Source organism: Chiloscyllium punctatum, chromosome 21 (assembly GCF_047496795.1).
Source record: "Chiloscyllium punctatum isolate Juve2018m chromosome 21, sChiPun1.3, whole genome shotgun sequence".
In the NCBI taxonomy this organism is placed as follows: domain Eukaryota; kingdom Metazoa; phylum Chordata; class Chondrichthyes; order Orectolobiformes; family Hemiscylliidae; genus Chiloscyllium; species Chiloscyllium punctatum.
Genome location: NC_092759.1, coordinates 84709016 through 84733751, shown reverse-complemented (window position 1 = coordinate 84733751; position 24736 = coordinate 84709016).

The following is a 24736-nucleotide window of genomic DNA, read 5'->3' as shown; positions in this document are numbered from 1 at the left end:
TGGAATACATCCCTGGGTACTCCCAGAGATAGCGGGAGAAATAGTGAATCCACTTAGAGTCAGAGCATCCTACAGCAGAGACAAGCCATTTGGCCCAAACTGGCCCATGCTGACGAAAATGTCCATCCATGCTAACCCCATTTCCCTTGGCCCATCTGCCTCTGACGTTTGCCATCTATGTAGTTGTCCAAATGCCTTTTTTAATGTTGTGAACGAACTTGCCTCCACCACTTCCAATGGCAGCTCATTCCATACATGTACCACCCTCAGATTCCCTTTTATTCTTTCTCCTCTAACCTTAAACTGATGCCCTCCAGTCCTTGATTCCCTGGGAAAAAGACTGAATGCATTCACCATACCCATGCCTCTCATCATCTTATACACTTCTATAAAAGACCTCCCCTCGGTTTCTTCTGCTTTAAAATAAACATTCATCGATTGTCCAACTTCTCCTTATAACTCCAACTCTTTAGCACTGGAAACATCCTTGCAAGTTTCTTCTGCACTTTTTACAGTTTAATAACCCAAACCTACATTGCATTCAACACATTTCCAGTGTTTCCTGACTGCACTGGAACCGACGTTCCAACGCCAATGGATTACAAGCCATGATCAAGAATTAATTTCTTTACAACAATCCTATTTTCATCTTTTGTTCCATTATGCGGGTATTCTTTTGTCATTCTGGTTGTATGATTAATTAACGACATGTCCGCATACAAAACAAATCTGTGTCTTAATTGTTCCTGGGAAATGTACCATGTTTTTCGAGACATTTAAAATAAACGATATCTCTCTCCACAGTCACCACACTAACATGGACTTGGCTTTGTCTCAATAATGTTTCCAGTCACACTGATATTTGAAATATTCGCTCACGGACAGAATTCACACCTTTCCTTCCACATGAAAAGGCCAATGATATTTATTTGGTTCATGCCGACCTGAATATCAGGTCTGAAAATGAAGTTCAATTGTGCAACTGCAAATCCACCCTTTCAGTACCCAGCAAAAAGAAAACAAGTCACCATTGTTATTACAGGATGCGTAAGACAATTATAGTATTAAATGCAGTTTCCTTGTTCTGGCAAAGCTTTACATCTGTCTCACAACTTCTTTCTTCCATGAACTGAAATCCAAACCGATCTCCTTACTTCTTTCCTCCACACCCAGTTCTCACACTCTCTCTTCTCTCTTTGAATTTAGTTTTCCAGCTCCTGTCTACAGATTAAAAGCCAAATCAATGAGTCTGATTCAGCGCCTACCGGGTGTTGGTAAATCCTCCCCGCTCTGCTCCCAGCCCCACCTCCCAGGGTTTCCTTCCTGGTCAGAACCACATTGAGGAAAAAAATCAATGTGAAAACTTTTATTTTCCTCACCCCCATCCTCTGATTAGAATCATCCTGCACACATTGCTTCCTGCACACTCTGACCTAATCATATCTGGTTGACCTAAAATGAACCAAATTATAACTCTAATTGCCGGCCGATCCTTGTCTCTTTCCATAACATTCCTGAATCTTCACAAGAGTTCTGATAACTTCGTGCAAAATGCTCCCCCACTGATACTTTGACCACTTGTCACGATACCATGAGAAGGTCCATTCCCCTGGGTCCTCTTCCCAGAGGAGGAAGGGAGGGAGCTGCCCAGGACAGATTAATACCAAACACCTACAGCCTCCCTCGCTGGCACTGACCCGCCCTGCTCATATGCCAACAATTGGCCAGCACTGCGCCCGTGCACTGGTCTCCCCTCCTACAGCATATGCTTCAGATCACACAGGGGCCTGTGTGATTGACAGCAACTGCTGCCCAATTGGGTGGAGGCGGCGGGGCTGGAGACCTGGGACAATGGGAGTGTAAACAATGAATGATTGTGGAGAACACGAGGGAATGGACAGGTCAGTGAGTGACAGGATTTGTGCAGCAACAGGACGTATCCTGAGCAATGGGAGAGTCTGACAGGAGAGAAACTCCAGGAAGGTTCTGTTTGGAGGCTCAGGCAGGGACAGCTGGGAGATGTATGGCCTGGTAGCTGGGACATGTTTTCTAATCAGCCTTTTCAGCTGTTACTCAACTCTGAACCCGATTTTCTTTGTCCAGAGGTAAGGAAACTACCACCATTTCTTGGTGGGCTAGCGGAAAGAAGGGAAGATGCTCTCAATCTCACTCACATAGAAAGTCTATGAGTTCCTCCCACTTACTGTCTACGGTGAGGATGTAGGAGACAGAGTAGATGGGAGCGGGTTAGGGATATAGGGACTGCCTTTCTATCGGAACTCACTTGTGTTGGTGTTATTAACAAGACTCATTACTCAGTCGCCAACACAAGGCTGGTGCACTTGAACTTTATCCATAATATTAACACCTATAACTGGGCGATGCAGACCCCAATGAACAGAATTAAGTCCTGGTTATTAATAACAACATTGTGCGTGCGAGATCATGTCTCATGAAGTTAATTGAGTTTTCTGAAGAAGTAACAGAGAGGATTGATGAGGGCAGAGCGGTGGACATGATCTGTCTGAACTTCAGTAAGGCATTCGACAAAGTTCCTCATGGGAGTCTGGGTAGCACGATTAGATCTTAGAATACAGGACAACTAGCCATTTTAATACAGAATTGGCTCAAAGTCAGAAGACAAAGGGTGGTAGCGGATGGATGCTTTTCAGGCTGGAGGCCTGTGGCCAGTGGACTGTCACAAGGATCGGTGCTGGACCCACTCCTTTTCGTCATTTATATCAATGATTTGGATATGAACATAAGAGGTACACTTAGTAAGTTTGCAGATGACACCAAAAGTGTTGGTGTAGTGGACAGTGAAAAAGATTACCTCAGAGTACAACGGGATCTTGATCAGCTGGGCAAATGGGCTGAGTGGCAGATTTAGTTTAATTTAGATAAATGTGAGGTGCTGCGTTTTGGAAAAGCAAATTTTAGCAGGACTGATACACGTAAGGGTAAGGTCCTGGGGAGTGTTGCGAAAAACACAGAGAACTTGGAATCCTTGAAAGTAGAGTCACAAGTAGATAGGATAGTGAAGAAGGTAGTTAGTCTGCTTTCCTCTATTTGATGGCATTCTAAAATTGGCCGAGCCAATAAAGTGAACAATCAAAACATGATCTCCCAACAGTTATACTCAGTACACTGCTCAATAACAGCTGGCATACCGAACACCGCCAACACTGACTTGTCTACCTTCAACCCTACTTTCATGTAACAATCAATCCACACTCTAAGGTCTACTTGCTTGTCAACACTTCCCAGGAATTTACCATCATGAGGTTGAGTCCTAGACTTGTGACATCTTTCCGAAATCAGGAAGAATACAATTGAATGCATTATTCTAAAGTTGGCCTCACCAGTGCCCTATGCATGTACAACATGACCTCCTGTACTCAGTGACTGAATCCCTACAGTATTGAAAGAGGCCATTCGGCCCATGAGATCTTACAAACCATCGAACAGCTTCCATGTAACCGAGCATTTTCCACAGCTAATCCACCTAACACGCACATCTTTGGATTGTGGGAGGAAACCAGAGCACCCAGAGAATGTCCATGCAGACACACAGGGTGAGTGTGCAAACACCACACAGAAAATGGAATTGAACCAGAGTCCCTTTACTGATCAGTGCCCCGACCAATAAATGTCAGCGTTCCAAATGCCACGTTCAACTCCGATCTCCCTGAAACTCTACTTTGCAGAAACTATGCAGTTATTCCTAGACCTTCAGAGGGATTGCAGGGGACGGCGAGAAAACAGGAACAGTTTTGAGGTAGAGATCTATAAAATAACTCTCCATCCCGCCTCTCCCACTCTGTTGCCCCCTGTCTACCCCCATGTTCCCGATAGCCCCCTCGCTGTCTGCCTCCTCAGACCACCTGCACCCCTCTGTCCCCCCGCCTCCTCTTTGTCTGTCCCGTCCAGCCCCTCTGTCCACCTCCAACCGTACTCCCCTGTCTCCCCCTTGACCCCCATTCTCCCCACTGTCCCTGCCACCCTCCTTGTCCCGTAGTTCTGGACTCCCCACCACATGAAAATACCTTGTCTATTTACCCTATCAACGCCCCTCCTGATTTTATAAATCTCTATAAGATTACCCATCAGCCTCTGACGCTTCAGGGGAAACAGCCTATTCAGCCTCTTCCTGTCGCTCAAATCCTCAAAACCTTGCAATGCTTTTCTGACCCCTTTCAGATTGGAGCATATCCGTTTTGATAGGAAGGAGACCAGAGTTACATGGAAAATTCCAAACGTTGGCTAACCAATGCCCTGTGCAGTCGCAATATGACCTCCCTTCCTCTATACGCAATGCTCTGACCAATAAAGGAAAACATACCAAAACCGAAACAACTGCAGATGCTTAAACCATAAAGAAAAAAAAATTCTGGAAAAGCTTAGCAGATCTGTAGCATCTGGGAAGAGAAGTCAGAGTTAACATTTCTGACAAAGTGTGACCGGACCCGAAATATTAGATGATTTTTCTTGACAGTTGCTGCATGAACGGGAGTTGTGTCAGGCAGGTTTCTTGTGCAGAAGGTGGTAGGTGACTACAACGCACTCTCCTGGGATATGGTAAAGGCAGAAACAATCACAACGTTCAAGTGGCATTTGGGCAGACACATAAGCAGGCAAGGGTTGGCAGGGATATGGATCATGTACAGTCAGGTGGAATTAGTTTGGAATAGAGATGGTGGGCCGATTATTCCGGTGCTGTACTGTTCTGTTTTCCAGGGCTAGAATGTTTTTTTTTGAAGAAGGAACAAAGAGGATTGATGAGGGCAGAGTGGTGGACATGATCTACATGGACTTCAGTAAGGTGTTCGGCCAGGGGAGACTGGTTAGCAAGGTTAGATGTCACGGAATACAGGAATAACTAGCCATTTGGATACAGAACTGATTCAAAGGTAGAAAGCAGAGGGTCGTGGTGGAGGGTTGCTTTTCAGACTGCACGCCTATGACCAGTGGAGTGTCACAAGGATCGGTGCTGGGTCCACTCCTTTTCGACATTTATATAAACGATTGGGATATGAACATAGGAGCTATTAGTAATTTTGCAGATGACACCAAAATTGGAGGTGTAGTGGACAGTGAAGAGGATGACCTCAGAGTACAACGGGACCTTAATCTGATGGGCGAATGGGCTGAGGAGTGGCAGATGGAGTTTAATTTAGAAAAATGTGAGGTGCTGCGTTTTGTTAGCGCAAATCTTCGCAGGTCTTGTCCACTTAATGGTAAGGTCCTCGGGGGTATTGCTGAACAAAGAAACCTTGGAGTGCAGGTATATAGCTCCTTGAAAGTGGAGTCACATGTAGATAGGATCGTGAAGAAGGCATTTACTATGCTTTCCTTTAATGGTCAGAGCATTGAGTATAGGAGTTGGGAGATCATATTGAGTCTGCAAATGACGTTAGTTCGACCACGTTTGGAATATTCAGCGCAATTCTGGTCTCCTTCCTATCAAAACAATATTGTGAAATTTGAAAGGCGTCAGAATAGGATTACACGGACGTTACCAGAATTGATGGATTTGAGATACAGGGACAGGTTGATAACTCTGTTTTCCCTGGAGCGTCAGAGGCTGAGGGGTGACCTTAGAGGAGGTTTATAAACTCAGGAAGGGCAGGGATAGGGTAAACAGACAAGGTCTTTCCCCTGCAATGTTTGGGGGGGGGGGGGAGAAGAGTAGGGTGGAGATGAACAAAGTTGAGGGGGTACACAGTTATTTTATAGATCGACAACTCAACCTTGCTGCTGTGTTAGAACAATTGCATCGTTCCTCGGAAGTAGCGTATCAGGGAGATCAGATGCTGAAGGTTGCATTTGGGACGCTGACCTGTATTGGTCAGTGCACTGATCTACAAAAGGACCCGGGTTCTATTCCACTCTCTGTGTAGTGTTTGCACATTCTCCCTCTGTGTGTCTCAGTGGGCTTCCATTCTGTGTATGTTTCCATTCCAAACACCTCTATGACGCTGTTTTTCTAAACATGAAATGTTTCAGAAAATATCTACAAGGTTATTGTTAGGATTTTGGAGTTAACGAGAGAGGCTGAATATGCTGGGTTTTTTTCCCTGGAGCGCCAGAGACTGACGGGTTACCTTATAGAGGAGCACAGACAGGGTGAAGAGCCAGAACATTGTTTCCACCCAGTGTTGAGGAGTTAAAAACTACAAGGTATTTGGTATAAGGTGAGAGGGGAAAGATTTAAAAGGGATTTTTGGGGCAAACATTTCACTTGGAGGTTGCTGTGTGTATGGAATGAGCTGCCATAGGAGCAATGAATGCATGGAGGATTACAACATTTAAAAGGAGTCCAGAGGGGTACATGAATAGAAAGTATTCAGAGTGATACAGGCGGACTCTCCCAAATGGGACTGGATCAGTGTAGGATATCTGGTTGATATGGACGAGTTGGACTGAAGGGTCTGTTTCCATGCTGTATAACTGTATGACTCTAAGTACTTCAGCAAAATGGTAGAAATCTGCAATAAAAACAAAATGTGCAGGAGATCCTCAGCAGGTCTGGCAGCATCTGAAAAGGTGACAGATGCAGGAAACATTGCAGCCTTGAATAAGTGTTTAGATGACCACACCAGGCATGTGTGCTTGACGACCAGTACAGATAAAATGGGGGCATTGTGTTCAACAGTTTTATACCAGAGAGTCTGACACCATTTTATTCTGTATTTCTCTGTGATTCCCTCTTTTGGGAAGCAGGCAGGATTAGGTAGCAGTGGAGAATGTAAATGACATGTGACATTCCTAGTGAGAGCATTCAACTACATGAGCAGGGATCCCTTTCTGGAATGTCCTTGGTGAGACCACACCTGGAGTACTGTGTCTCTCTTTGTTCCCCTTTCTCAAAGAAGGCTATCCTGGCTATTGAGAGAGAATTAAGGAGGATCAACAGACTGAGTCCTGGGATGTGGAGATAGTCAAGGACTGCAGCCCCTGGAAATCAGAGTCTGTACATTGTGGATCTGGGGAAGTGCAGCAGGTCAGGCAGCATCAGAGAAGCAGGAACGTTGACCCGAAACGTCAACTTTCCAGCCCCATCGTATTCATGCTGATCATCAAGCACCTATTTATTCTCAGCCCATGTTCTGGCACTCAGCGTGTAATCGATATTGTAGTGCCTGATGTGATCATCTAAACACTTCTTCAAGGCTGCAGTGTTTCCTGCATCAGTCAACATTTCAGATGCTACCAGACCTGATGAGGATTTCCAGCAAATTTTGTTTTTATTGCAGATTTCCAAAATTTTGCTGAAGCACTTAGAGTCAGAGAGCTGTCCAGCTCCAGATTTTGTAGAGTCTGATTCCTGGGATAGCAGGACTGATGAATGAAGAGGGACTCAATCCTCGTTTAATCCACCTTTCCTTTGGCTGTCTGAGCCGCTGACTACATCGCTAACATTCTACCTCCCATTCCCTGTCCTGAATCTGACCCATCTAAGCCTACACTTTAGTTCCCATCCCCCTGCCAGATTAGTTAAAACCTCACCAATGGAGCTGGCAATACACCCACCAGGAGATTTCTCCCAGCTCTGCCAAGGGGTAACCGGTCAGGCTGGTACAGGTCCAACCCAGAAACGGTCCGAATGCCTGAAGAATCTAAACCCTTCGCTGGTACACCATTTCATCAGCCACACATCCAGCTGATGTATCCTCTTTTTCCTGCTCTCACTAGTGCATGGCACTGGGAGAAGGTCTCGCATTATTATATTTCAGGAGCTACATTTTAATGCATCTCTGATCTCCTAAATCCAGCTTTGAGGCCCTCATCCCTCTGTTTAGCGATGTCGTTGGTATCTGTGTGTTCCACCACCACTGGCTGTTTACCCTCCAGCTCCGGAATGTCCTGCAGCCACTCCATGATATCATGGATTTTGGCACCAGGGAGGTAACATACCCATCCTGGATTCATGACTGTTGCCACAGAAGTGCTCGTCTGTACTCCTGACTTTTGATCCCCTGTCACTATCGCCCTGCCACTCTCATTCTTCCCGTTCAGTGCAGCAGAGCTCTTTGTGGTGTCATGAACCTGGCTGTTGCTGATTTCCCCTGACAGGCCACCCCACCCGTAACCCACTATAACAGAATCCCAAGCGGTATAAAATATCTGTTTGGGAAGGGGGTAACCACTGGGGACTCTTGCACTCCCTTCCTGAGCCTTTTACTTGATCTGACGATCACCCATTCCCTTTCTGCCTGTGTAACCCTCATCTGCAGTATGACTAACTCACTACACATGCTGTCCATAACCTTCTCAGTATTGCAGATGCTCCACAGTGAGTCCACTCTCAGCTCCAGGTCTGAAAAGCAGTTTCCAGTATCTGCAGATGGACACACTTCCCACACACATAGCCATCGAGGACAATGGAAGCCTCCCTTACTTCCCACATTGTACAAGAGGAGCACACCACGGGTCTGAGGATTCCTGTCACAACATCTCTCTAGATTCAGCTAGTTACTCCCATTAAGAGAATTTAAATGAGTGAGCTGCCTTCCTTCACTTCAAACGTATCCATTATAATAAAAAACATTTTAATTAAGCTGACACGTCATACCTTAATAACTTAAATACTCCGCAGGTATCACTGACAAATTGGCTATTCCCATTGTGACTATGAATTTCTCAATGGCTTGAAGTAAAACTGAGTTTCAGCTTCAGCTTCTGCCTGTCTCACCTCACTCTATTTTCACCCAGCTCCAAAACACTCTCAATGAGCCAAGCAGCACTCACAGTGCAGCCTCGTCATTTTCATTGTCTGCTCACACCCTCACGGCCCTCAGCCTCCTGTACTGTTCAAATGCATCTCAATGGGAGCTCAGGAACAGCATCTAATGTTTCAAATCAGCCCCTTTGTAACCCCAGACTCAAAATGGACTTCAGCAATTTCTGAATGACCAGACAGTTGTCAGAACCTGGAACATTCCACCTGAAATGGTGCTGGAATTTGAGTCCACAAAGAATTTCAATGAGAAGTTTGCAGGGAATTGGAAGTAGGGAATATACAGGTTAATATCATTAAGTGGGTGACTGGGGCTAAATCTGACAGTTCTGCAAAGAGACGAGGTGTAAATTGGATAAATCTGTGCTCCCTCTCAGGCCAATGCCTCGTTCCACAGCTGCAGGGCCCAGATTGAGCACATACACCAAGGGTGATCCAAACATGAACTTGAACATCTTTCTGATTTTTGTTTGACAAACATATTGGAGATTTTTTCCCACAGACAGAACAGACAAACCTTTCTCCTTCCCCATTTCAATGCCAATGATATTCAGATCCTGATGCCTCCACTGATTGTAGAAGCTAGTTTTTGAGATCCCGGCCTCAATTATTCTTAATTAATATCCTATGAAATGAATTCACAACACAAAGCTCACAGTCAGTGCAAGATGAATAGTGAAGGCAAACACTTCTCTTGGTATGTGCTTGATGTGTAAATGCTCTTCTTCATTTTGAACCGCCCCCACCCAGGAAGAGGACACGCGCATTTGCCTTGCTATACCTTGCCCCAAATAAAGATGGCGGCCATAACCTAGAACCTCTCACTGCCCGAGGCCCAAGCCATCTTCCCCTTTGTTGCAAACGTGGGACCAAGAGTTTCTAATCCAGACTAATAACCTGCACAGTGTGTAACTAAACCCTCCTAGTCTACACTGATACTTTTCATCCGGTTTCTGCTGCCACTCCCCCATTTCCCGTTTCCTCCTCCTGAACACACCAAGAGTCATCACGGGTCCAGTGACCCATCCTCAGAACTGATGGCAAATGGGAAAGTTAGAATCCCTACAATGTAGAAACGGGACCTTCGGCCCAACAATTCCACACCCATGCTCCGAAGTTTATCCCACCCAGACCCATTCCTCTACCCTATCATGCCCTCTGTGACTTCCTCGTTAGATCCATGCTCTTCACCAACCCATCCTCCACTCCCAGTACCTTCACTTGCCACAGCAAGGGGTGTAAAACCTGGTCCCACACCTTCCCCTCATCTCCATCCAAGGCACCACAGGATCCTCCCAGAGATTTCCCTGCCCATCCAAACACCTCACCTATTGTGTCCTTTGCTCTCGATGTAGTCTCCTCTACACTGGGGAGTTAAGACGCCAACTTGTGGACTATTTCAGGGAACATTTCTGGGACACATACTCAAAACAATCCCACCGCCCTGTGGCCAACCACTTCAGCTACCCCTCCTCCGCCACCACGCCGGCAAGGACATGCAAGTCCTGGGTGTCCTCCACCCCCAAATCCGAGCCACCCGACGCCTGGAGGAAGAAAACCTCATCTTCCACCTTGGGAGGTTTCAACCACACGGCATCAAGGTTTCCGCATATCCTCTGCCACACCGTATCACAGCTCCAACCCTCCAACTCGGCACCACCCTCTTGAACTCTCCCACCTGTCCATCTTCCTTTCCAATTATCCATTCCACCCTCTCACCATTCCCCCCATCTACATCTACGTCTTGCCATCCTAGGCCCCTTCCAACCAACCCCACACACCCCTCCCTATTTATCTCTCAGCCCTCTTCCCACACCACCCACATTTCTGATGAAGGGCTTACATGCCCAATATGTCGAGTCTCCAGTTCTTTGGGTGCTGACTGATCTGCTGTGCTTTTCCAGCGCCACACTTCAACACAAGCTTGAAGAACAGCACCTCATCTCCCACTCGGGGACCGTGAAATCCTTTGGTTTCAACAGCGTATTCAGTAACTTTATGTCGTAAACTCTCCCACGTCCTAGTTTCTTTACCCTCTACACCACATACCAGTCCTGTTTATTACATAGCCTGCTATTACACAGTACCTATGGTTAGCCACTAACAGTCCCCATAAACAGCTGTTCATCCTCCCCCAGCCAGGTTGTTATCCACTCCTTTGTCCAACTGCTCATATCTCTCTTTGGACTCAATCCCCACCTATCGTTTACTTCCTCACCCCTACCTTCTGCATATCAACCGACATTTCTTTCGCAGTAACATCAGTTCCTGAGGAAGGGTCAGCGGATCCAAAATGCGAATTGATTTCTCTTCACTGATGCTGCCAGATCTGCTGAGCATTTCCAGTACCTTCTGGTTGTTGTGTGTGATTTACAGAATCCTCAGTTCTTTTGGTTCTAATTTATCCGGAGTATCTAATTCAGGTCTAGCAGACTGAAACAGTGTTTATCAACCGTCCCACTCCACACTAACTGCATCTCTCTCCCAGTCCATTCGCACTCACTGAGACCCCCTCACACTGACACTGCGCCTGCAAAGCTCATGGTCATGTGTTGGCCGGCTGGACCCACCCCTCCTTCACTCCCATTGGCTGGAGGATCACGCCAACTCTCCTATTGGTCTGAAGCTGTGTCAATCAGCCAGGCCTCATTGTGACATGATTGATGGACTCCTCCTATGTGCATCAGAGGCTGAAGGGTGACCTCATAAAGTTTTATAAAATCATGAGGGGCATGGACGGGATTAAATAGACAAGGTCATTTCCCTGGGGTGAGGGAGTCCAGAATGAGAGGGCATAGATTTAAGATGAGAGGGGAAGGATTGAAAAGGGATCCGAGGGGCAATCTGTTTCACACTAAGGTTGGTGCATATATGGAATCTTCTGTCGGGAAGTGGAGGAGGTTGGTACAATTTTACCAATTGGCATCTGGATGGGTATAGGAATAGGAAGGGTGTAGAGCGATATGTGCCAAGTGTTGGCAAATGGGACTAGATTAGGGTGGGATATCTGGTCAGCATTGACCAGTTTAACCAAAGGGTTTGTTTTCATGCTGTACACCTCTACGGCTCTGCCCAGTGATGAGTTTCATCATTCACATTGAATGGGGCAGTATCAGAGAGCACAGGGGCTGGGGGCTATTCAGCTCAATGGGAATGTACTCTCTCCCTCTGGAGATGGTTCCAGTCAGTCATAACTCACCTCCCATTTGGATATAGCCCTCCAAAACCTTCCTTAAAAAAGTTAAATTTCAAATTTGTTTTGACAATAACGACTGAATCTGAATCCAGCTGTCTTTCAAACTGTTCCAGTTGCTCAGAACCTACTGAGTAAAATAATCTTCACATTTTACCCTGCATTATTTGCCAGTTACCTGAAGGTAGTTACTAAACATTGCGACAATGTTAATAATTTCTCACTCTATCGCTCTGTAAATTAAATATCCTGGAAACAAACCTGCTCCTGGTTGAAATCACTGCCTAACCGTCTCAGCTCCACGGAGAATTTTCTGACCTTCTGCTAACTCCCCATAAAAGAGAGACAGATCTTAATTTTAATTTATTAGTATCATACAGATGTATTGCACAGAAATAGGCGCCTTGGTCCAACTTGTCCATGCCGACCAGATATCCTAAATTAATCTCTTCCCATTTGCCAGCACTTGGCCCATATCCTTTTCAATCTTGCCTAATCACATATCCAGTCAGATGCCTTTTAAATGCTGTAATTGTACCAGCTTCCACACTTTCTCTGGCAGCTCATTCCATACACATACCACGTTCAGCCTGAAAATTTTGCCACTTAGATCCATTTTAAATCTCGTCCTTCACACAGTAAGCCTGTACTCTCTGCTTTTGGACCCACTTAACGTGGGAAAAAGACCCTGGCTGGTCAATCTCACCATGTCCCTCACGAGTGTATCAATTACACAGGTCACCTCACAGCATCCGATGCTCCAGGGAAAACAGCCCCAGCCAATTCAGCCTCTCCCTATATCTCAAACTCCCAACCCTGGCAACACCTTTGTGCATCTTTTATGTACCCTTTCAAGTTTCACAATATCATTCCTATAGCTGGGAGATCGGGACTGAAAGCAGAATTCAAGAAGTAGCTGAATCCATGCCCTGTACAGACACAAAATAGTGTTTCAACTCCTATACTCAATGCACTGACCAATAAAGGGAAGTGCACCAAACGCCTTCTTCACTACCCTACCTAAGATTCCACTTTCGAGGAAGTGTGAACCTGCACTCCAAGGTCTCTTCGTTCAGCAACACTCCCCAGGACGACCTGCTCATTAAGTGCCCTGATTTGCTTTTCCAAAATGCAGAAACTCATGTGGGTTTAATATTTATCTAAATTAAACCCATCTGCCACTCCTTACCCAATTGACTGAAGTTCCATTGTACTGAGGTAATCTTCTTCACTGTCCATTACGCCTCCAATTTTGGTGTCTACTGGAAACCTACTAAATATACCTCCTATATTAACAAATAAATCATTGATATAAATGACAAAAAGTAGTGGACCCAGCGCCCACCCTGAGAGCATATTTCTCAAACAGGCTTCCAGTCCGAAAATCAACCCTCAACTGCTTAGCAAGGTTAGAGCTCATGGAATACAGAGAGAACTAGCCATTTGGATACAGAACTGGCTCATAGGCAGAAGACAGAGCGTGGTGGTAGACGGTTGTTTTTCAGACTGGAGGCCTGTGACCAGTGGAGTGCCACAAGGACAGGTGCTGAGTCCACTTTTTTTTGTCATTTACTTAATTCATTTGGATATGAACATGGGAGGTATAGTCAGTAAGTTTGCAGATGACACAAAAATTGAAGGTGTAGTGGACAGCGAAGAAGGTTAACTCAGAATACGACGGGATCTTGAGCAGATGGTCCAATGGGCTGACAAGTGAAAGATGAAGTTTAATTTAGGTAAATATGAAATGCTGCATTTTGGGGAAGCAAATCTTAGAGGGACTTATACACTTAATGGTAAGGCCCTGAGTAGTGTTGCTGAACAAAGAGACCTTGGAGTGGTGGTTCAGAGGTCCTTGAAAGCGAAGTTGTAGGTGGAGAGGATAATGAAGGTGTAGAAGATAATGAAGGTGGTGTTTGGTATGCTTTCCTTTAGTGCTCAGCGTATTGAGTACAGGAGCTGAGAGGTTATGTTGAGGCTGTGCAGGACATTGGTTAGGCCACTTTTGCAATATTGCGAACAAATCTAGTCTCCTTCATATCGGAAAGATGTTGTGAAATGGAAAGGGTTCAGACAAGATTTACAAGGTTGTTGCCAGGTTTGGAGGATTTGAGCTATAGGGAAAAGTTAAATAGCCTAGAGCTGTTTTCCCTGGAGCGTCGGAGGCTGAGGGGTGACCATATAGAGGTATATAAAATGATGAGGGGCATGGATAGGACAAATTCATAACGTTTTTTTCCCTCGGGTGGAGGAATTCCAGAACTAAACAGCATAGGTTTAGGGTGAGAAGGGAAAGATGTGAAAGAGACCTGAGGGGCGACGTTTTCATGAGGGGGTGCTGCGTGTATAGAATGAGCTGCCAGAAGATGTGTTGGAGTCTGGTACAATTGTAACAATGAAAATCCATCCGGATGGGTATATGAATAGGAAGGTTTAGATGGATATGGGCTGGGTGCTGGCAGGTTGGACTAGATTGGGTTGGGATAAGTGGTTGGCATGGACGGTATGGACTGAAGGGTCTGTTTCCATGTTACACATCTCTATGACTCTATGACCTTCTAGAAAATTCTGCATCCAAATAGCTGGTTCTCCCTGTATTCTGCAGTGTCGAACTTGCTAACCAGTCCGTTAGGTAGAATCTTGTGTCTTCCTGAAGTCCAAGTTAGTGCCTTTCATGTAAAAAGCCATGTTGCCTCTCCCTAATAATTTCTTGCCTTTCCAATTACATGTAAATCATGTCCCTGAGAACCCCTTCCAACAACTTCTCTGCCACTGACTTCAGGCTCACCGGTCTATTGTTCCCTGGCCTTTCCTTCCCACCTTTCTCAAATAATGATGCCCATCTTCCAGCAGCTCACCTGAGATATCTCAGCGAGGGGTCCAGCAAACACATCCCTAGCTTCCCACAAAGTTCTGGGTTACATCTGAGCAGGTCCCAGTGATTTGTCCACCTTTAAGACATCCAGTACCCCCTCCACTGTAATATGGACAATTGCCAAGTTATCACTATTTATGTCTCCAAATACTCTAGTTGCCACATCCTCTTTCAGTAAAAGAATCTCATATAGAATCTGTCCCACCTCCTGCGGCTCCACAGACAGCCTTGATGATTTTTGCGGGTACCAATTCTCTGCCTGGTTACTCATTTGTCCTTTGAGCATTTGTAGAATCGCTTTGGATTCTCCTTAAACCTATTTCCTAAAGCTATCACATGCCCCCTTTTTGCTCTCCTGGTTTACCTTGCGTATACTCCTACTGCCCCTACACTTCTCTAGGGAGTCATACAAACCCAGCTGTCTGTACCTGCCATATGCCTCCTTCATCTTCTTGACCAGGCCCTCAATTTCTCTCGACAGGCAGCATTCTCTACACCTACGAGCCTTGGCCTTAACAGGAACATACTGTCTACGTAACCTCATTGCCGCAGGCAATGGCAGATGAGGACATAGAAGCAATCATTCTCAGTAAGGAGGTATTGTTGGGAAAGATAACAGCCTAAAGGTAGAGGGGTCTCCTGGCCCTGATGGAATGCATCCCGGGAACTGAAAGAGATGGCGGGCGGGGAGTGGGGGCGGGGAGGCGGTGGGTGATTGCACATACACTCGTGATAATTCACTAAAATTTGATGGATTCTGGAACAGCTCTGACAGATTGGAAGCTGCAAATGTGATGCCAGTATTTTCAAAAAGGACCTGTTAGCTTAACTTCTGCAGTGGAGATAATTCTTGAATCTCTCAAGGAAGTAGTAGCAAGATATCTGGGTAGACATTGTCCCATTGAGCAGACACAGCATAAATTCATGAAAGACAGGTCATGTTTAATGCATTTCCTTGAGTCATTTGAAGACACAAAAAGCGCTTTGAACAAGGGGGAACCGGTTTCAGTATTATCGAAGACATTCGATAAGTTGCCACACAAAAGGCTGTTGCATAAGGTAAAAGCTGCACGGCATTATGGGTAATGCATTAGCAAGGATAGACGCTTGGTTAATGAACAAAAATAAAGAATGGGGATAAATGGGTGTTTGGGTTAGTGTTGGCACCACAACTGATTACAATTTACACAAATGTTTTGGAGTTGACGACCAAGTGTGCGGTGTCACAGTTCACATTTCACACTAAGATGAGGTAGAGAAATGTGTGCAGAGGACACTGTCAGACTGCACAGGGACACAGATAGGTTAAGTGAATGGGTAACTGTCTGGCAGTTTGAGTGTAATGTTGGGAAACATGAGGCCATTCATTTTGGTCGGACTAACAGCAAACTGGATGATGAAATGGTGAAAACCTGCAGCATGCTGCTGTGCAGAGGGACTTGCGTGTCCTTGTGCAAGAACCACTGGAAGTTGGTAATTAAGGCAGTGAAGGGAATATTGTCCTTCATTGCTGGAGGGATGATTATGCTGCAGCTGTACAGGATGCTAGTGAGGCCACACCGGGGATACAGTGTACAGGTTTGGTCCCCAAACTTCAGCAGGGGTGTACTGGCACTGCAGGGAGTGCAGAGGAGGTTCACTAGTTTGAGTCTGGAGTTGATAGGGTTGCCATATGAGGAGAGATTGAGTAGACTTGGACTATACTCTTTGGAATTTAGAAGAATGGGAGGTTGTACAGGAAAAAAAACCTAAAAATATAAAGGCATTAGACAAGATAGAATCAGGGAGGTTGCTTCCACTGTGCACGGGTGAAACCAGAGAGCATAGCGTCAAAATAAGGGGGAGCAGATTTAGGAATGAGTTCAGGAGGAACGTCTTCAGGTAAAGGGTTGTGAATCTGTGGAATTCCCTGCTGACTGAAGCAGTTGAGGCTGTCAACTTGAATGTCTTTAAGGTTAAATGCAGATTTCTGAATAGGAAAGGAAAAAAGGGTTATGGTGAGAGCGCAGGAAAGTGGAGCTGAGGCCATGAAAAAATTAGCCCTGATCTTATTGAATGGCAGAGCAGGCTTGAGGGGCCAGACGACTTACCCCTGCTCATATTCCTTATGTTCTTATGTTGCCACTTTGCAGCCGTCCCTTTACCTGGATATAGCAAAGAAATATTGAAAGTTATTGCCTTGTACGTCAAAATTCGCCTTTGTCCAATTTAGAACACCAATTTTTAGATCTGGTCTATTATTTTCTCGAGCTATTTTAAAACTAGTAGAATTATCAGAGAATCCCGACAGTGTGGAAACAGGCCATTCCACCAATTACATTCATACTGACCCTCATATACTCCTATTCTAGCCCTGTAACACTGCATTTCCCATCGCCAATCCACATAACCTGCGCAACCCTGAACACTATGGACAATTCAGCCTGGATAATCCACCAAACTAGCACTTCTTTGGACTGTGGGAGGAAACCAGAGCACCCGGATGAAACCCATGCAGACTACCCCAAGAAGGTGATCATCCTGTTCTTATTTCCCATTTCCACCCAAATAACTTCACTGGGTGAACTCCCATGAATATCCTCCCTAAGAACTACCATAATGTATTCCCTAATCAAAAATACCACTCTACCTCCTCTCTTGTCCCCCTTTCTATCCTTCCTCTTGCATCTATACCCTGGAACATTAAGCTGCCAGTCCTGTCCATCTCTAAGCCACGTTTCTGTAATACCCACGATATCCAGTTCCATGTTCAAAACCATATCCTAAGCTCATCTGCTTTCCCTGTCAAGCCTCTTGCATTGAAATAAATGCAGTGCCATGCTATCGAAAAGACAGACTGATGGGCAGATGGGGTGGGATGGCCCTGTTGGTGAGGGATGATATTCAGTCCCTTGCGAGGAGGGGGAGGTGGGGGAGGCCGAGAGACACAGAATCAGGAGATGTTGAGCTAGTATCGAAAGAGCTGAGAACATCTAAGGGTAGAAAGACCCTAATGGAGTTATCTACAGGCCCCCAAACACTAGCCTGGATGTAGAGTGTAATTTGAATAAGTAGTTGAAATTGGCCCGTTGCAAAGGTATAACTACAGTTGTAATGGGGGATTTCAACATACAGGTAGACAGAGAGAATTAGGATGGTACTGGACCCCAAGAAAGGGAGTTTGTGGAGTGTCTGCGAGATGGATTCTTAGAACAGTTTGTACTGGAACCTACCAGGGAGAAGGCAATTCTGCATCTGGTGTTGTGCAACGAACTGGATTTGATCTGGGACGTCAAAGTAAAGGAGCCATTCATCGGTTGTGACAATAATATGGTAAGGTTTAATCGGCAATTTGAGAGAGTGAAGGGAGATTCGGGAGTGTCAGGATTGCAGTTGAACAAAGGGAACTATGGAGATGGCCAAGGTTCCATGGTTCAATCCCCGAGCAGGGATGGCGGGGGAACAACATAGCAGGTATTTCTGGATATTATGCAGGAAGTGCAGGATCAGTTCACTCCAAAGAGGAAGAAAGATCCTCAGGCGAGGCAGGAAGGTAAAGACTGTATAAAGATAAAAGATAAGTATAACATAGCAAAGATAAGTGGCAAGCCGGAGGACTGGGAAAAGTTTAAAAAGCAACCGAGGATAACTAAAAAAAGCAATACGTTGTGAAAAAAATGAGGTACAAAGGAAAACTGACCAAAAATACAAAGGAAGATAGTAAACGCTTTTTTAGGTATATGAAAAGAAAAAAAAAAGAATGGTTAAGACTAAAATTGGGCCCTTGAAGACAAAAACGGGTGAATTTATTGTGGGAACAAGGCAATGGCAGAAGAGTCAAATAGGTACGTTGAATATGCCTTCACTGGGGAAGACACAAGCAATCTCCCAATGTTATAGTGGCTGCAGTACCTGAAGGGAACTTACTTTAGGCATGAAATTGTGTTGGATAGACTGTTAGGTCTGAAGGCTGATACGTCCCTGGGACCTGATGGTCTGCATCGCAGGGACATAAGGGGGTGGCTTTAGAAATCGTGGACGCATTGGTAATCATTTTCCGATGTTCTGTAGATTCAGGATCAGTTCCTGTGGATTGGAGGGTGTCTAATGTTATCCAACGTTTGAAGAAAGGAAAGAGAGAGAAAACAGGGAATTATAGACCGGTTAGCCTGACGTCAGTGCTGTGAAAGATACTGGAGTCAATTATAACAGATGAAATTACGAAACATTTGGATAGCGGTGATAGGATTCATCAGAGTCAGCATGGATTTACTAAGGTGAAATCGTGCTTGACTAATCTGGAAATTTTTGAGGATGCAATTATAAAGATGGACAAGGGAGATCCAGTGGATGTAGTGTACCAGGATTTTCAGATTCTTTAATATTGTCCCACATAGGAGATTAGTGAGCAAAGTTTGGGCACATGTGATTGAGGGCAAAATACTGACTTGGATTGAAAATCGGCTGGCTGACAGTAAGCAAGCAGTAGTGCTGAACGCTGAATGGGTCCCTTTCAGAATGACAGAGGGTGACCAGTGGGGTACAACAAGGTTCGGTGCTGGGACTGCAGCTGTTTACAATAATGTAAACGAAAGGATTAAAAGTAATATTAGCAAATTTGTTGATGACACAAAGCTGGGCAGCAGGGACAAATGTGAGGAGGATGTTATGAGAATACAGGTTAACTTGGGCAGACTACGTGAGTGGACGGAAGCATGACAGAAGCAGTTTAATGTGGATAAACGTGTGGTTATCCACTTTGGTGGCAAGTACAGAAAGGAAGATTATTGTCTAAAAAGGAGTCACATTTGGTAAAAAGGAAGTACAACGAGATCTAGGAGTTCTTGGACATCAGTGAATGAAAGCAAGCATGCAGGTACAGCAGGCAGTGAAGAAAGTTAACAGTATGCTGGCCTTCATAACAAGAGGAATTGAGCACTAGAGCAAAGAAGTCCTTCTGCAGCTGTACAGGGCCCTGGTGAGACTGCACCTGGAGTACTGTGTATAGTTTTGGTTTCCAAATTTGAGGAAGGACATTCTGGCTATTGAGGGAGTGCAGGTTAGGTTCACGAGGTCAATTCCCTGAATGGGGGGGCTATCATATGTTGAAATATTGGAGTGACCGAGCTTCTATGCACTTGAGCTTAGAAGGATGAGAGGGGATCTGATTGAGGTGCATAAGATCATTAACGAATTGGACACTCTGGAGGCAGGAAGCACACTTCCGCTGATAGGTGAGTCCAGAACCAGAGGACACAGTTTAGGGCTTATGTCATTTAGAAGAGTTGAGGAAGAACTTCTTCACCCAGTGAGTAGTGGACATATGGAATGCTCTGCCCCAGAAGACAGTGGAGGCCAAGTCTCTGGTTACTTTCAAGAAAGAGATGGATAGAGCTGTTAAAGATAATTGAATCAAGCGTTACGGAGATAAGACAGGAACAGAATGGCCTACTCCTACACCTTTTGTCTATTGTAACTTGTCAGTCCTACCTCACTCTGTGCCTTGCTCTTGTCTGCCTTGACTGTCAAACTTCTGAACTGTACCAGCCTCAGGCATATCTGTTTCCTCATTATCTCTTTATGTTTTGCCCCACTCCTTCATTGGTTTAATGCCTCCCGAGTAGCACAAGCAAATCTCCCTGCCTGGATATTAGACACCTTCCAATTCAGACGTAATCCATCCTTCTTATGCACATCAATTATACCCCAGCAGAGATTCCAATGATCTAAAAATGCGAAACGTTCTCCCCTGCACCAGATCATTAGCCACGCATTCGTCTGCTCCAGCCTGCTATTCCTACTCTCACAGGTATGTGGGACCGAGAGTAATCCAGATGTTACTACACATGAGGACCTACTTTTTATCCTCCAGTCTAATTTGCTGTATTGCCTCATCAGGACTTCATTCTTTTCTCTTCCTATGTCATTGGTACAAATGTACAATGTCCTCCCGCTGGTTATTCTCCCTTTTGAGAATATTCTGCTCCCTCTGTGAGAAATCCTTGATCCTGGCACAAGGTAGGCACCACCCCATTCTGATGTCTCACTGTCAGCTGCAGAAACAGCAGTCTGTGCCCCTGACTAGAAAGTCCACTATCACCATCGATCACGTGGAACTTGATATATCTCTCAATACATTGGAGCCAGTCTCTGTACCAGTAACTTGGCTGTCAGTGCTACATTCTCCTGAGAGTCTGTGACCCACCGATGCTTTCTGAAACAGTATACTTGTTTGAGATGGGGATAGCCACAGGAGACTCCCGTGCTATTTGCCCTCCGCTCCGACCTTTCCGAAAGTTAACCCATCTACCTGACTGGATCGGCAGTTTTCCTACCTTTCTGAAACTGCCACGGATGGTTAAGTCCTATAGGACATACATCCTCACTTCCTGCAGATAATCATCAGGATCATTGAACCTCTTCCTAATCTCCCACATCCGACAGGAAGAGCACATCACAGTACAAATGGCCATCTCTGTATCTTAACATTCCACAGACCCAGACAAAGACACAGTCTTACTGCTTCACACAACAATACTCTAGTATAAATTAGTACTTTTTTATATTTAAAAAACTTAATCAATGTATCATAAGATGTGTATTTAAATAAATAAATCCTCAGCCTACTGAATGTTGCAGCTTTACTAACTAAAACAGACTAACATTTATCTTTTAAGTGATTGAAACCCACTGAGCTGTGAGTCACAGATGAACAGAACAAAACAGAACCTTCGGTCAAATTTGTCCACACCGACCAGATATCCTAACCTAATCTGTCCCTTTTGCCAGCACCTGGTCAAGATCCCTCTAAATGCTTCCTATACCTACAAGTATCCAGATGCCTTTAAAATGCAGTAATTATACCAGCCTCCACTGCTTCTTCTGGCAGCTTATTCCACACAGGCACCACTCACTGCGTGAAAATTTTGCTCCTTAGTTCCCTTTTATATCTTTCTCCTCTCACTCTAAACCTATGCCCTCTATTTCTGGACTCCCCTTCATCATAAGAAATACCTTGTCTGTTAATCCTATCCATGTCGCTAATGATTTTATAAACCTCCATGGAGGTCACTCCTCAGCCTCTGATGCTCCAGAGAAAAAATGCCCCAGCCTATTTGGTCTCTTCCTACTCCTCAAACGCTCCAACCATGGCAATATCCTTGTAATACTTTTTTGAACCATTTCAAGTTTCATGACATCCTTCTGATAGGCAGAGAACAGTATTGCCCACAATATCCCAAAAGTGGCCAAAGCAACGTCCTGTACAAATGCAACATGACGTCCCAACTCATATACCCAATGCTCTGACCAATAAAGGAAAACGTACCAAACGCTTTCTTCAATGTCCTATCTACCTGCAACTCCACTTTCAAGGAAATATGAACCTGTACTGCAAGGTCTCTTTTCCAGCAACACTACCTTGGAATTTACCATTATGTGTGTGAGTTCTGCGAGATTTGCTTTTTCAAAATGCAGCATGTCTCATTTATCTAAATTAAACTCCATCTGCCTCTTCTCAGCTCATTTGGCCATTTGAACAATGAAATATAAACGATGAAAGCAGTGGACCCTTCACCGATCCTTGTGGCACTCCACTGGTCACAGGCATCCAAAATGAAAAGTAACGCTCCACCACCACCATCAGTCTTCACAATTTCAGCCAGTTCTCTATCCAAATGACTAGTTCTCCCTGTATTCCTTGAGATCTAACCTTTCTAACCAAAATCCCATAGGGAACTTTTCGAACGCCTCACTGAAGTCCACGGATCATGTTCACCTCTCTGCCCTAATTTATCCTTTTCGTTTTTTCTCCAAAAAGATTCAAGTTTGTGAGACATGATTTCCCACTCCCAAATTCATGCTGACTATCGCTAATCAGTCCTTGCTCTTCTAAATACATGTACATCCTATCCCTCAGGATTCTCTCCAACAAATTGCACACCTCCAATGTTCAGGGTCACCGGCCGATAGTTCCCTGGCTTGTCCTTAACACCTTTCTTAAATAGTGACATAACGTTAACCAATCTCTAGTCTTCCAGCATCTTATCTGTGACAATCAGTGATATAAATATCTCAGCAAGGGGCCCAGCAGTCACACTCCCAGATTCCCAAATAGTTCTAGGGTACAGCTGATCAGGTCCTGCGGATTTACCAAGCTTTATGCATTACAAGACACCCAGCACCTCCGCCTCTGTGAGATGGTCATTTTCAAGATGGCACCATCTATTTCCCCACATTCTATATCTTCTACGTCATTCTCCACAATAAACACTGATGCAAAATACTGGGTGAGTATCTCCACCATTTCCTGCCGCTCCATACAGGCTGCCTTGCTGATCTTTGTGAAGCTTTATTCTCTCTCTAGTTACCATCTTGTTCTTAATGTATTTATAAAATCCCTTTGGATTATCCTTAACCCTATTTGCCAAAGCTATCTCATGTCCCCTTTTTGCCTCTTGATTTCCCTCTTTATTATACTCCTACTGTCTTTAACGGTCAGGAGTTTTTGGACTTTTGGATTGGAATAAATGCAAAATATTACGTCTTGATAAAACAAACGAGGGCCATACTTGCACTAGTTAAAAGTAGAACCTCTAGTAGTGATATGGAACAAAGAGACCCGAGGGGCTGAAGTCTTTGAAGTCTGTGCCACATGTAGAAAGGGTGGTTAAGAAGGTGGTTAGCACTCATACCTTCCTTGCTCAGACCTTTGAGTACAGGAGTTGACACGTTACATTGCGGTTGTACAGGATGTTGGGGAGGCCTCTTCTGGAATTCTGTGCCCAGTTCTGGTTGTGCCGTTATAGGAAGGATATTATTAAATTCGAGCGGGTTCTGAAGAGATTTACCAGGATGCTGATGGGAACCGATGGTCTCAATTATAAGCAGAGGCTGGATAGGCTGGGACTTCTTTCACTGGAGCTTAGCAGGCTGCGGGGTGACCTAATTGAGGTTTATAAGATCATGGGGGCTATTGGGAATATGAACAGCAGGTGTCCGTTCCAGGAGGGTGCGTGATTCAAGATTGCGTACATACTTTTAACGTGAGAGGAGAAAGACTTTAAAAAGACGTTCGGGAGTTTTACATTTTTTTATACAAAGTGGTTCATGTGTGGAATGAACTTCCAGTCGAAGTGGTAGCTGTGAATACAATTACAACTTCAGAGTGGCACAGTGGTTATCACTACTACCACGCAGCGCCAGGGACCTGGGTTTGATTCCAGCCTGGGGTGACTGCCTCTGTGGGGCTTGTTTGTTCTCCCTGTGTCTGCATGGCCATCTTCCAGGTGCTCCAGTTTCCTCCCATAGTCTAAACATGTGCAGGTGACGTGAATTGGACGTGGTAAATTGCACAGGGTCTTCAGGGATGTGTATGTTGGGTGAAGTATTCGGGGGTGGATGTCGAGTAGGGACATGGGATTCTCTGAAAAAGATATTTGGGCAGCTACATTATTTGGATGGGTGTGGTCCAAGTGGAGGCAGGTGAGATTAGTTCAGTTTGGAATGGTGGTCGACATGGATTGGTTGGATCACAGGGTCTGTTTCTAATCCGCACATCTCCATGACTAACTCTCGCTATCTGTTAATTCCTCAATTTTCACAACTCTATCACTGTCACCTCATCCAGCCTTACAACGCTTCCTTATCTCTAAGTTCCTCTCCAGCCTCAAAACCCACATTATCTCTGCGATCACAAACATCTCTAACATCCTCCAGCCTCACAATCCTCCTGAACTCTAACCTCTTCCAGCCTTATTATCCTCCCTCTCTCTGATCTCCTCGAATCTCTCGAAGTGTTTCAATTCCAGCCTTGAGCATATCCCATTTTTATTCAGCACGTGATGATCGCACGAGTAGACTCCTGCGCCCCGAATTCCAGAATTTCCTCCTGAACTTCTCCGTCTCTTTCCTCCCAAAAATCGCCAACCAATCATGATTAGGGGGTTAG